At 29.6% G+C, this 12,916-nt stretch overlaps 1 protein-coding gene across 4 annotated transcripts in view; it reads left to right on the forward strand.

Annotated features, from left to right (window-relative positions):
- LOC111618041 (putative sodium-dependent multivitamin transporter) overlaps window positions 1-12,916 on the forward strand; it is a 33,050-nt gene that overhangs the window by 8,256 nt on the left and 11,878 nt on the right. The window contains exon 1 of one of the 4 annotated variants that reach the window (XM_023359462.1): window positions 9,804-9,984. The exons of the other annotated variants lie outside the window; for them this stretch is intronic. The gene's annotated coding sequence lies outside the window, so the exon portion shown is untranslated. Of the gene's footprint in view, window positions 1-9,803; window positions 9,985-12,916 lie in introns of those variants that run through there. 4 annotated transcript variants of the gene reach the window in all.

The following is a 12,916-nucleotide window of genomic DNA, read 5'->3' on the forward strand; positions in this document are numbered from 1 at the left end:
TACAGTAGAGCGTCGTTTATCCGAATCAATTGGGGACTGGGGTGGTTCGGATAACTTATTTTTCGGATAACGAATCATGTACGAAAAAATATATTAATTTATCCCGTGTTGAAATTTCTCTCCGTTGCGTGTCGCTTCGCGTTGAATTTTCGTCGATGTTAAGCCTAACGAAGACTATTGTATCGTTAAAAATTATTTTTTTTATTTTGTACGAACAAAATAAATATATTGAAAAATATAAAAACAATAAAAAATTATACTTCAGATGTTAATTTAGTATCAAAAAACGTATAATATTTGAGTAGCCCGAGAAATAGCCGAAGATTGCAGCGCCACAACACTAGCGAAAATTTAAATTTGCGACTGGAATGCTTTCCGATAACGGACGTTTCGGATAACCAACTTTCGGATAAACGAAGCTCTACTGTAAAACGTACCGAATAGTAGAACGATATGTTTATTGTACTGTATATGTTAATTTACATATTTACTTTCATTTGTTAAATACAGAAGAATAATGAAAAGTTGTGCTGCCTATAAAAATCACGACTTATCAAAACTTAACTTTTAACGTAAATTACTGGCTTCGGTAGAATTTCTGGCAGAAACACTTATATGTCATAGAAATGTTTTGATGTCAAATCTCGTCGTATACCTGAAATTTTCCTTCTTGACAATTACTTACAATACCAGAAAAATTAGCTTATCTCAGCCAAAAAAACTTAGATATTGCAAAAATAAAACAAAAAAATAAAAATCCAGCAACGAGCGTAATGCTAATAACGAGTAAAATTGTTATTAAGTTCGTTTCCTCTCCAAATAAAATATGAAAAATGATCCTTTCTATCTCCCTACCCTCTCGATCTTTAACTACCAAAATTTAATAGCATCAATCTCACTTATATAGAAGCTATTGTCATGCTAAATTTTGTTTCTTAATCATTACACCCTTCCTAAGATATTAAACGAAATAAACGCCAAAGATTTGGAGCATAAAATTTGACACGATTCCAATATTTTTCCTTGTTATGTACTGTATACATAACAGCAGGAAAGAGGGGGAATGCATTCAAAAATGCGTTATAATTCTACCAAACTATATCGGATCAAGCGATCTTAAGATTTTTAATAAGGTGACCGAGCAACATAGAAACTTTTGAATGGAAAATCAGATAGAGCAACAAAAACTACTTCTAATAGAGGAATGATTTATTTTTAACTCTTTCCGCCTTATGGGCAATAAGAGGGCCTCTTTTTAGCAATCTTATTATGGGTTCGGCCAGGCCCACAATGGAGCGGCCGGGTAGTAAGGGATGGGGCTGACACATCCGGACGAAACAATCCTCCCAAAAATTCCTGGGGACTTTTCAACCTGTCCGGATTCGATCTCGGGTCATCCCCCCCCAGAGCAATAGGTTGCTACTGTGACTGCTCGGCCATACAGCCGTCATAGAGAAAGCCGGATAAATATTTTTTGTTATAACCGTGTTCTGCGTCGAATAAATAGAATTTCTTGGAGATTAGCAAAGTAGAAATTGAGAAAAGTGAAATACAGTAGAGCGTCGATTATCCGAAAGTCAATCATCCGAAAGAATTCCAGTCGGCAAATTTAAATTTTCGCCAGTGCTGTGGCGCTGCAATCTTTGGCTATGTCTTGGGCTACTCAAATATTTTACGTTTTTGATACTAAATTAACATCTGACGTATAATTTTTTTATTGTTTTTATATTTTTCAATATATTTATTTTGTTCGTACAAAATAAAAAAAATAATTTTTAACGATACAATAGTCTTCGTTAGGCTTAACATCGACGAAAATTCAACGCGAAGCGACACGCAACGGAGAAAAATGTCAAGATGGGATAAATTAATATATTTTTTCGTACATCATCGGTTATCCGAAAGATCGATTTTCCGAACAACCCCAGTCCCCAATTGATTCGGATAATCGACGCTCTACTGTAGTAGATTTTTCCCAGAAGCGATAGATATACGAATGAAACATATTACAAGAATTGCGACTGCACTGACTATGATAAACAAACATAACCCAATGTTTTCTTTATCGCTTTTACGTTATGCTTTATCTTTACTAGGTTTCCAAATTCCCGACATTTTGAAACCTCCGAAAATCGAGAACGGAAATTCTCGAGAATTCCCCAAATCATTTTTTTTTTATTTAATTTTACTTTCCCGTTTGTTATGTATACATGACAACCGGAAAAGTATTGGATTCGTGTCAAATTCGCTATGTACAGTACGTGCAGTTTACTGCACGTACTGTACATAGCGAATTTGACCATGAAATCTATACCGTGGTTCACGGTATAGATTTCATGTATGTACAGTACGTGCAGTAAACTGCACGTACATACCATGAAATCTATACCGTAAACTGCGGAACCAATATCGCGATTCCATGGTGTTCTGACCTTATGTTTATAGACCTTGCCGCCATATTGTTCCTGCTAGGTCTGTCTGACAAGTGAGCAGCATTCGATGGGAACGTATTAAATGAAGGAGTGGAATAAATACATTTTATTCTTTTTCCACGTTATGTCAACACATTAACAAGGGGACTTCAACCAATCTAATTGGGAGAAAAAGACCATGCCATTAACTAAACAGTTCCCCATTATGCTTGTTGGTAGACTATCTAATTTATGAATAAATAATGTTCCATAACGAGTTAAAGTAGTCTTTACAGTCTTTTAAAAAGGAAAAAGCAGTACCCGAGTCGAAAAATTCAGGAATGAGTTGTTTCTTTCCAGGTAAAGTTAACACCATAATCTTTAAACATATGGCACTATATGTTATGAGATTTTATTTACAGAAACTTTTCATATTTATTATTATAAAACGGCAAGAAAAGCTTCATTTTGAGGATAGAGATGAGTTTTATAAAAAAAATAACAAAAAATAAAAATAAAAAAATTATAAATACTAACAAGAAAACGTTCATTAAGTCCAGTCCACTCGAAATATACGGACTCCCTGTATCTTTTCATTCATTGACTTTCAACCACCAGAATTTAATAGCATCCCTACTCACGGTGTACCATGCCAAATTTCGTTTTTTAAAATGTTTAAAACAACGAAACGGAAATTTATATAAGATTAAATGCAATAAAACTTTTATTAAAGTGATTACGTTTCTATACAAATAATTTTACAAAAGTATAATTTATTTAACTTAAAACGAAAATTATTTTACACCTTGAAACAAATTAAATGTTTGAATGAAGAACAACAAAACAAAACAATAAAAAAATAAAAAATACACCAATGAAATACATCAAATATACTTTTTCACATTAATGTAGTAAAAAGATTTTGAACTTAGAACAAGAAATTTTGAAAAACAAATTGTATTAAAGTAACTAAATTAAAATGATTCCTCCGAAAAAGTTGAATCCTGGTCTGAATCGTAAGATTCTTCTATTTCTTTGGTATAATAAAATATAGCACGAGGAAGGATTTTCTCTTTAATATATTGGCCAATCTCCAAGTCAATTTTCAACATTTTTCTTCTCTCCTCCGAATTGTTTTCATGCTTCAACGAATTGAAAAATCCAAAGAAGGAATATTTACGAACGTTCTCTAATGTTATTCCGGTTTCGTTATTCTTTTTAACTGTGGATGGAGTGATATTCTTTACTTCTTTCCATTCGATATCCCATCCTTCGCATTCCGCGATTTCGGGTCCGACGAAATGGAAAGGATCTTCCGGATCTACTTCGCATTTAATGCGATATTCTTTCGTCAGTACGGAATTACTAAAATATTCGTTAGGTTCGAAGTGGAATTCTAAGACAAAATCCATCCGATTATCCGAAACGTACTCGACGGTTACGTCTTTGAGGTGTTTCAAAACGAGTTCGTCCTGCTTCTTTATCATGGGAGACAAAACACTAGAATTCTTAAACACCGTCAACCAAAAATCCGGAATTCCTAGGTTTTCTTGACGTTCGTCTCCTTTATTTTTGTTCGATTCCATATCTAACTTTTCTTCTTCCATTTCTTCTTTGATGTCCAAAGACGGTTGTCCGTTGATAATTTCGAATAACGGTTTATAAATATCTGCGTACTTCATCTCCAGCTGGTGAAGTTCCTTTATAATAATTTACTTTACTATTGAAGTATCGCACTTGCAGATTTATTAGTTCCATTATGCGATTCTTCACGTCGGGTGTTGCATCCCGAAGAACGTCGGAAAAATAACCGCAACACTTTTATCCTTTACCTTCTTATCCAATGTTTGTACATCGATGGAATCCAGCTTCATTTCCTTGCTAACCGTCGAAATATCGTCGACACGAGTAAAATTTTTCTCACTCATCGTTGACTCGTAAATTTCTTCTACAATTCTTTCACCTTCGAAAAGAATTGTCGTTTGAAATTTAAACGTAACCGAACCTTAACGAAAATAATCTCGAAACCGGCATTTAACATCGGCAATAAATTGTTAAAAATTTGTGCAAATAAATATTTCTGAAACAAAATACATTACTTATATATATATATATAGGCCTGTACTTTATTTTAATAAACTTGATATTAATAAAAATCCTATGACGATATATTAACGTTTATCGATCTATTTCCGCTAGTGGCGCCCGATCACACCTTCATTTTTACCTTTAGAACATAGAAAAATTATTGTATACCTTCAACTTTTTGATCCATTTCCTGTTTTTTATTTCTGGATATTTTGGCATTCAAATTTTTACAAATATATATATATATAAAATCCCTTACAAAATTCAGGGATGGAGCGATACAGATGTATTATATGTTATGAAATCTACTTAAAAATATTTTTTTCGTTTTGGCACGCCGCTCTTTTCGACTACTTTCTCTGATATATCAATACAATAAATCAAAAGTCTCTAAATATTTTGTAAACAAGCAACGTAATTAAATAATATGCCAGTTTGATTTAAATATACTACTGTAATTCTAAAATATTAAATAAATTTTCTTTATTTTGAATATAGTCCCTACATGTATTTATTTATATTTATTTTATAAGGAAACTTGATAATTATGTTTGATAATTAGAATGCATTCCGAAGATTTTAAATTACAAGATTACTTCATTAAAAATAAAATTATAAGACAATGAATAAACAAAAATTGCTAAATGATTCTCTTTAAGTGTGTACATCCAGAGGTCAAGGTATACATCCTTATTTGTATTTAACTTAACTTTTATATTATATTTAACTTATATTTAATTTTGGGTTATATATATATATATATATATATATTGTCTCGTAGATGAGAGGTGAACAACAATAACGAGCTTTAGAAAAGTTTTATATTAAGGGTTTTAATAATTATATAGAATTCATCATTTTGTTAAAGTAAAATATAGGATAAAATAATGTAAATTTAAGGAGCAAATATTTATTGTGACATCGTCACAATGCCGGATGCAATTTTTAAACGTATTTTTAATTTAAAATATATGATTTCTACCTCAAATTTGTAACTTAGTGTCTGTACATCATACTTTTCTCGTTATTTATAGAGTCATGCCGGTCATATATCTAACTCCTTTCAGGAAAAAAAAATTTGAATTGAAATAGCATCACTTCCCTTTTGCAACGGAAGACTGTACGACAGTACAACATCTTAGTTAATTAATTAAAACCCTCTAGGTAGGGGTCCTAGAACCCAGGCTGATTTACGCACCATTTTTAGGCCAACACTCAGCGCGTGAAGTATTGAAAGTACCATGGATATCTGTTAATTAAAATGTATAATACAAAGCTATTACTTTCATAGAGGTATCAAAGTTATTTTCAAAATTTAATGTTATAGTTTTTCGAAGATAGCGATATGTTTATTAATAACCAACCTATAAACAGTACAACTTTTTTATATTTGATGAAAAAAGACATTTCTCGTTTTCCCGAGTACAAGTTTTATAAAGACATTTGTTATAAATATCAGCATTAGTAGTTCACGATTATTTAAATAAGGATAGGTTGAGATAATAACATAAAAATAAAAATGCAATACAATCGAAGTACAGTAGAGCGTCGTTTATCCGAAAGCTGGTTATCCGAAACGTCTGTTATCCGAAAGCATTCCAGTCGGCAAATTTAAATTTTCGCTAGTGCTGTGGCGCTGCAATCTTCGGCTATTTCTTGGGTTATTCAAATATTTTACGTTTTTGATACTAAATTAACATCTGAAGTATAATTTTTTATTGTTTTTATATTTTTCAATATATTTATTTTGTTTGTATAAAATAAAAAAATAATTTTTAACGATACAATAGTCTTCGTTAGTCTTAACATCGACGAAAATTCAACGCGAAGCGACACGCAACGGAGAAAAATTTCAACATGGGATAAATTAATATATTTTTTCGTACATGATTCGTTATCCGAAAAAGTAAGTTATCCGAACCACCCTAGTCCCCAATTAATTCGGATAAACGACGCTCTACTGTAATTACCTCAGTTATGATCACAATAATAAAACATCATTTCATTAAAGTTTATTACCTACTTCATAAAAAAAACATAGTAATTAGTTAAATTAAGAGTTAAATAAATATACATATGGACTTATATTTTATGATAGTCATTAAATTTAATAAAAAAATACATGTCTATAATATATTTAAAGGTAAAATTATTATATACACATACACAATAAATAATAACAAACCCAATAACTATTTCGAATGGTTTGTGTAATTAACTGCAGAACAACCACCCGTTTTGTCTTAAAATTCAACACTAGCATTACAGCTATTAATTAAAAATGGTGCGTGAGTCAGGCCGGATTTATAAAAAGCCTTACCGCTAGGTTTCCTGAGAAAAATGTTTCTCTCACGAAGTATTAAACAACAAAGTTTAGATTAAAGCCGAACGTACTGTACAGTACATTCAGAATGTAAGATTCTTACAGACTAAAGAACCAATGGAACGTAACATAATAGACCACCGTAATAGCCAAATCTCGGAACGTTTTGTGGTATTTTCAACTACAGCAAGTCGAGTGAATGATGCCAATAGAAGAATCTCCTATAAAGTGTGAAAGTAGAGAGTTATCCGCTATACTGAAGAATACGTCTACAGATTCACGCTTGAGCCTATCGACGTTAAAACGTTGTTCTTACGGTAATTTAGACTGCAATTTTGTATTGGCCCGAAGATTTTTTGTACCTAATAATGGAGTCGTAAATCAATTCATTTCTAAAGTGAAACATCGGAAGCACTGTATACAAGAAAACTTTTCTTCAAAAAATGCATTCAAAAGAATAAAAAACACAGTAATTAATAATTTAGTTGAATAATCTTTTTAATGTAGGCAAAATCAATATAAGAATTTTGTGATTTTAAATTTTGTGTTTATTAGTGATACCATCAAAATGAAAAATCGCTTTTCAAATGCCAAAATATATTCTTTAATAAAATAGAATCTACATATAAATATATTGAAAATTATTATTACATACATTCATTATATTTCATTAAATAAAATTTTCCCATAATTTTTAATTATTCAAAAACATACAAACTTTAATTCGTATAGTTTGTTTATACAGTTTAATCTGTGTTTACATTATAAGCCTATATATATATATTGGGATGTATTCATATTATCAGAGTTTTTGAATTAATCGTCACTTAATCGTTTCAACATATTTTTGTCATGTCTTTCGTTAGCATCTCTGTGATTACAAAAAATAATAAATAACTGATAAAATGATATCCAGACACCATTGATTCTAAATGGATTTAGAAAAAAAAATATATCGAATGACGAATGAAAAATCGTACTTATTGTGCGAAAACATAGAATTATGCTTATTTAATGCTTGCGGAAATAATAAGATTTCTTTTTTTGTTGCAATTTTTCCTTAAATGAATTATCTTTATGCTTGGATACTACAGAGTTACTCGTTAAAGAAATAAATCATTATCCTCGATGGGAATCCAACACAGATCCATTTAATAAATGCTTTATTTGAATACCATTTAATTAATTAATGCACGCGATAATTTCATTTAAATTTTATATTATTACTAATTTACAAATTTTTTTCCTCTAAATTTTCTTTAATTTATAGTTTGTTATAAAATAAGTAATTACATTAAAAAAAACAACTTTAATAGGTATAATAATACTATATAAGTCGACCCCCCTATAACACTGTTGATTATTCCGTTTTATATGAATTCCATATTGTACGAGTCACTTAGATTTTACAAATACGTGTGCCGGGCTGTGAACGGCTCACGTATTTGTAAAATATAAGTGACTCGTACAACATGAAATTCATATAAAACGGAATAATCAACAGTGTTATAGGGGGGTCGACTGGTACTTTCTTTAAAGAATTTCAAGAACTATTCATTGCTGAACAATACTGTTAATCGTAATTAATTTTTATATATTAAAGTAACCTTGAGAAAATATTTTATGCTTATTCCTTATTTTAAAGCAATAATTATGATAGAAAGGAATAAATAAATAATCGGTTAAAAGTAAGATGGCGCCACATCTAATACCCTAAAGTTTCTATATAAAAAGGAACTCTATATTATACTCGTGTTACCTGCACATTCCAATACACAACTGGATTGTTTAAAAGACAATGTAGAAGATTTTTTTTTCTAATTTCAAATATTATTACTTATCTTCGTGAGAGGAATTTTCTTTTCTGTTTTTTAGTCATTAAAAAAATTATCTGATTTGCCGCATCTTTTTTATATATTTAACCGAATTAAACGCTTTTTCAGTATTTAATAACACGACAAATAATATTATAATCGTAAAATTTTTGTCGTTACTTATCATTATATTCACACAATATTGATGTTATTCGACTGCAAAACTTCGTAACACATCCTCTAGCAAAATTGTTATTATGCATGCGGATTGTTATTAGCAGTTACTTATTTTTTTATTAGGTGATCCGATTAAGGAAACCGGTTTAAATATTTTATCTAAAAAAAAAAAACGTCTGAAATATCTGTTTAAAACGTTTGTAATAAAAGAAATGTATTTAGTTTATCTGTGTTATGATAACCAAATAAATCAAATCGTACTGACTTAAAACAATTGAAATGATAGAATAATCTATATTTTAATTGAGAGCATTTTTCCAGATAAAATATTACTATAAATATATATTTTGAAAAAAGAAATTTGAAAGTTGTCTTTATACTTTATTAATGATTACGAAAGTAAAAGTAATTATGAGAAAATGAAAACGTCTGAATTATTCTATTTTAATAAATATGAGATTAATATTCGCGTGATCAGCTAAGGATAAATATTATAAAGATAATTATAAAGGTCACCGTAATAAAATTACAAAGATAACTTTCTTACATTGACCTTTACAGGAATGGCCCAATATATTACAACTCCTTTTATAGAAAGGAATGTCAAGAAAAAGTGTCAAAAAGATAATGTTTTGTATTATTTAACAAAACTTAATTATTTTAATCATTGAAAATTCGCATTTTTTATCGTAAATTTAGGGTTTAAACATCAAAATCTGCATTTTGTTATAAATAAATATATAATAAAATTAAGATTTGTTTCTTAATAATTACTAAGTTAGTCTATTTCATGAACTAATTTTTAAGAATTAATACTTTTATACTGTAAGNGATCAAGTAAGTTAATATTATTTATAAAATCTGACTGATCAGTTTTATATTAATAAATTGGAATTGTTTATGAATGAAATTAATGGAATTGAAATTAAAGGCGATCATTTAGAATCAATTGTTTTTATTATACTAGAATTATTGGTTGAAGTTTAAGATTCATTGTCTTTTTTTTTTAAATTACATAACTTTAAAGTACGTCAGATAATTTGTAGAAAAAAGTAACTGGTAATCGTACATCATGTGATACGAACTTGAACCAATCATATATCAAATATTGTTTTAAAAAGAACGGAAGACATTGCCTGATAAACAGGTCTGGAACGATAGACATACAAAGGTAAATTTATTTGATATTCCATAGTTTGTTATAAGAAAATTTTATAATTCAATAAATTATTTAAAATTAAACTTTTTTAAATAATGAATAGTTTATTATTTATTATTATTATTATTATCATTATNAAAAACTATTTCTGTTGATTGCAGCTTGAAACAATCCAGCAACAGCAAATACACCACTTTGATACATTTTAGCATCTTTACATAAAATATTTTCAATCTGCAATCATATTTGACCTCATAAAAACAGGAATAGCATAAAATAAAACAATTTAAGAAATACATTTTTATTTTATGCTATTCCTTATTCTTATATTTATGGCTGGTCTCAAATTTTTCAATTTATAAGTAATGATCTTCCAAAGTTCTACATATAATCTATACATATAACCCATTCAACGGGTATCCGTCCGTCCATCCATCCGTCCCGTAACCGTTTGATAACGGACACTAGAGGCGCCCCTATCGTGTGTCATATTTCAAACATTCAAATTAACAATTTTAATTGTTATTTAAATTAACAATATGAATTATTATTATTCATTTGGCCAATAAATTATTATTTGGTCAATATAACAATATAAATAATTCAGTATATTTGTAATAGGAATTTATTATTTCAGGGGCTTATATCTCGCGAAGGGTTGCGAGTAGGGGTATGGCTCCTTTGCCTTTATTGTTTGCACAGGGGGCTACAGTTTGGGGATCGCCACCTCTTCATCTAACCTTACCGTTGGGATTTTAACAGAGCTGTGGAGCATATTGATAGGAACAAAAAAGTCAAAGGAACCGTGCTTCATGGAAATTTGTAAACAACACCCACTAGAAGACGTCCTGGGCTACTAGTGTTAATTATAAACAAAATAACCACAACTAGTAAAAATTAGACTATTAAATAATGATAGCATTAGCAATCAATACATAATTAGAAGAATCTACAATGCTTTTCAGGGAAATAATATATCAAGGAATAACTATATGCAGATATATGCTTTAACTAATTCATTAATGAATAAAAAATGCATTGAATAAAGAGACCAATAGTTAAGTACAGTCGACACCTCTATAACACTGTAGATAATTCCGTGTTATATGAATTCCATGTTATACGAGTCACTTAGATTTTACAAATACGTGTGCCGGGCTGTGAATGGTTCACGTATTTGTAAAATCTAAGTGATTCGTACAACAAGGAATTCATATAACACGGAATTATCTACAGTGTTATAGGGGGGGTCTACTTGTACAGTACCTGTACGTATTTTTGAACGTATTTATCCATACAAAAACTGTAGGATCTCGTCAATAATTATTATTTTATTTTAATATATTTATATAATGTATTAAGCTGTAATTATTTGAAAAAATTTCTTTAGTAAAATTGAATTAAATTTACATCATAAATAATTAATTTAACACGCATCTGTAATATTATGTGATATGAAAGATTTGAAAAAAAGTCTAAATAGATATTAATAAATTAATATTTTTAACTAAGTCATAAATAAATTAATACATCTGATATAAACAGAGATATATCCATGAATAATATTTCAGAAAAAATATTTAACCAACATTTTTTTTTCTTTTTTAAATGCAACATCTCGATACTTTTATATATAATATTTAATAGAAGTTTATTCTCTACGTTTATAAGAAATTTCTCAATTTCAATTTCTTCTACTATTTCCCATTGTAATTTTAGATACGGTTCATATTTTTATAATGTACTACAGTTTCTCTCTCAATCATGGAACTATAACAAAGATTGTATTGATGGTATGAGACAATCCAATACAAGGGCGATCTACCAAGGGGAGGTTCACCCAGGAACACTTTTATGGGAAACTGTCTCCTATTTATATTAGGTAAAGAACCACAAAACCACAAAGCCAATTCGTTGGCGAGGCGAAAAACTATGACAACTACTACTGTTCAGTGATTTTAACCATTCGGCTACTCAGTATCAAAGAGGATTTTTCTGCCAAAACGAAAAATATTGTCATTTCGATTCTATTTTTGCTTTTCCAGCTGTTACATATAACAGAGGAAAAGTATGGCGATCGTCAAAAACTGACCCTTAAGATTTTTACATTTTTGTACTCGAGGACCTTGAAACGTCAAGAAATGCAAAAAGAAATTTGGGGGTAATTTCTGTATGTATGGATGTGTGTGTGTGTGTGGGGAACGATTTTGTTCACCCTCTGAAGCTTAACTCCTGTGCTTTTAGTCGAAAATTTCTGAAATTTTTCAGGGAGGTTTGTTTATTATAGGGATTGATGCTATTAAATTTTGGTGAGTAAAGGTGAAGGATGGGAAGATAAAAAGGATCGTGTGTAATATGAATAATTTATAACCTGTCCACTATGTTTAACTTAGTTAACCAGTCAGTCATAAAGAATACTGTATGCAGACACTGTAACACTTACTTAACCAATGAGCTGTTTTGAGAAAACGATACTGAGAAATGTATACGAGTTGAATTTCGCAGAATCATTACAGCGAAAATCGAATTCTTAAACAATAACAAGTTTTTAAGTGATAAGAACTTAAAACTTACGTACGAAATCAAACTATAAAATTCCGTGGTTTAAATTAATTATAAGGAATAAATTACAAAAATGTTATCGATCAATATGTTAAAATAAATAATTTAAAAATTATATACTAACATAAAATTGCTTTTACCAAGTTAAGAAAATTTTATACACTGATATATACTGATTATACACTGATATATGAGTATATACATTTCTTTATTAACATATACAGTCGACCCCCTATAACACTGTTGATTATTCCGTTTTATATGAATTCCATGTTGTACGAGTTACTTAAATTTTACAAATACGTGAGCCGTTCACAGCCCGGTACACGTATTTGTAAAATCTAAGTGACTCGTACAACATGGAATTCATATAAAACGGAAT

The sequence above is a fragment of the Centruroides sculpturatus genome, unplaced genomic scaffold (assembly GCF_000671375.1).
Source record: "Centruroides sculpturatus isolate CEXI.00-Female unplaced genomic scaffold, Cexi_2.0 scaffold47, whole genome shotgun sequence".
In the NCBI taxonomy this organism is placed as follows: domain Eukaryota; kingdom Metazoa; phylum Arthropoda; class Arachnida; order Scorpiones; family Buthidae; genus Centruroides; species Centruroides sculpturatus.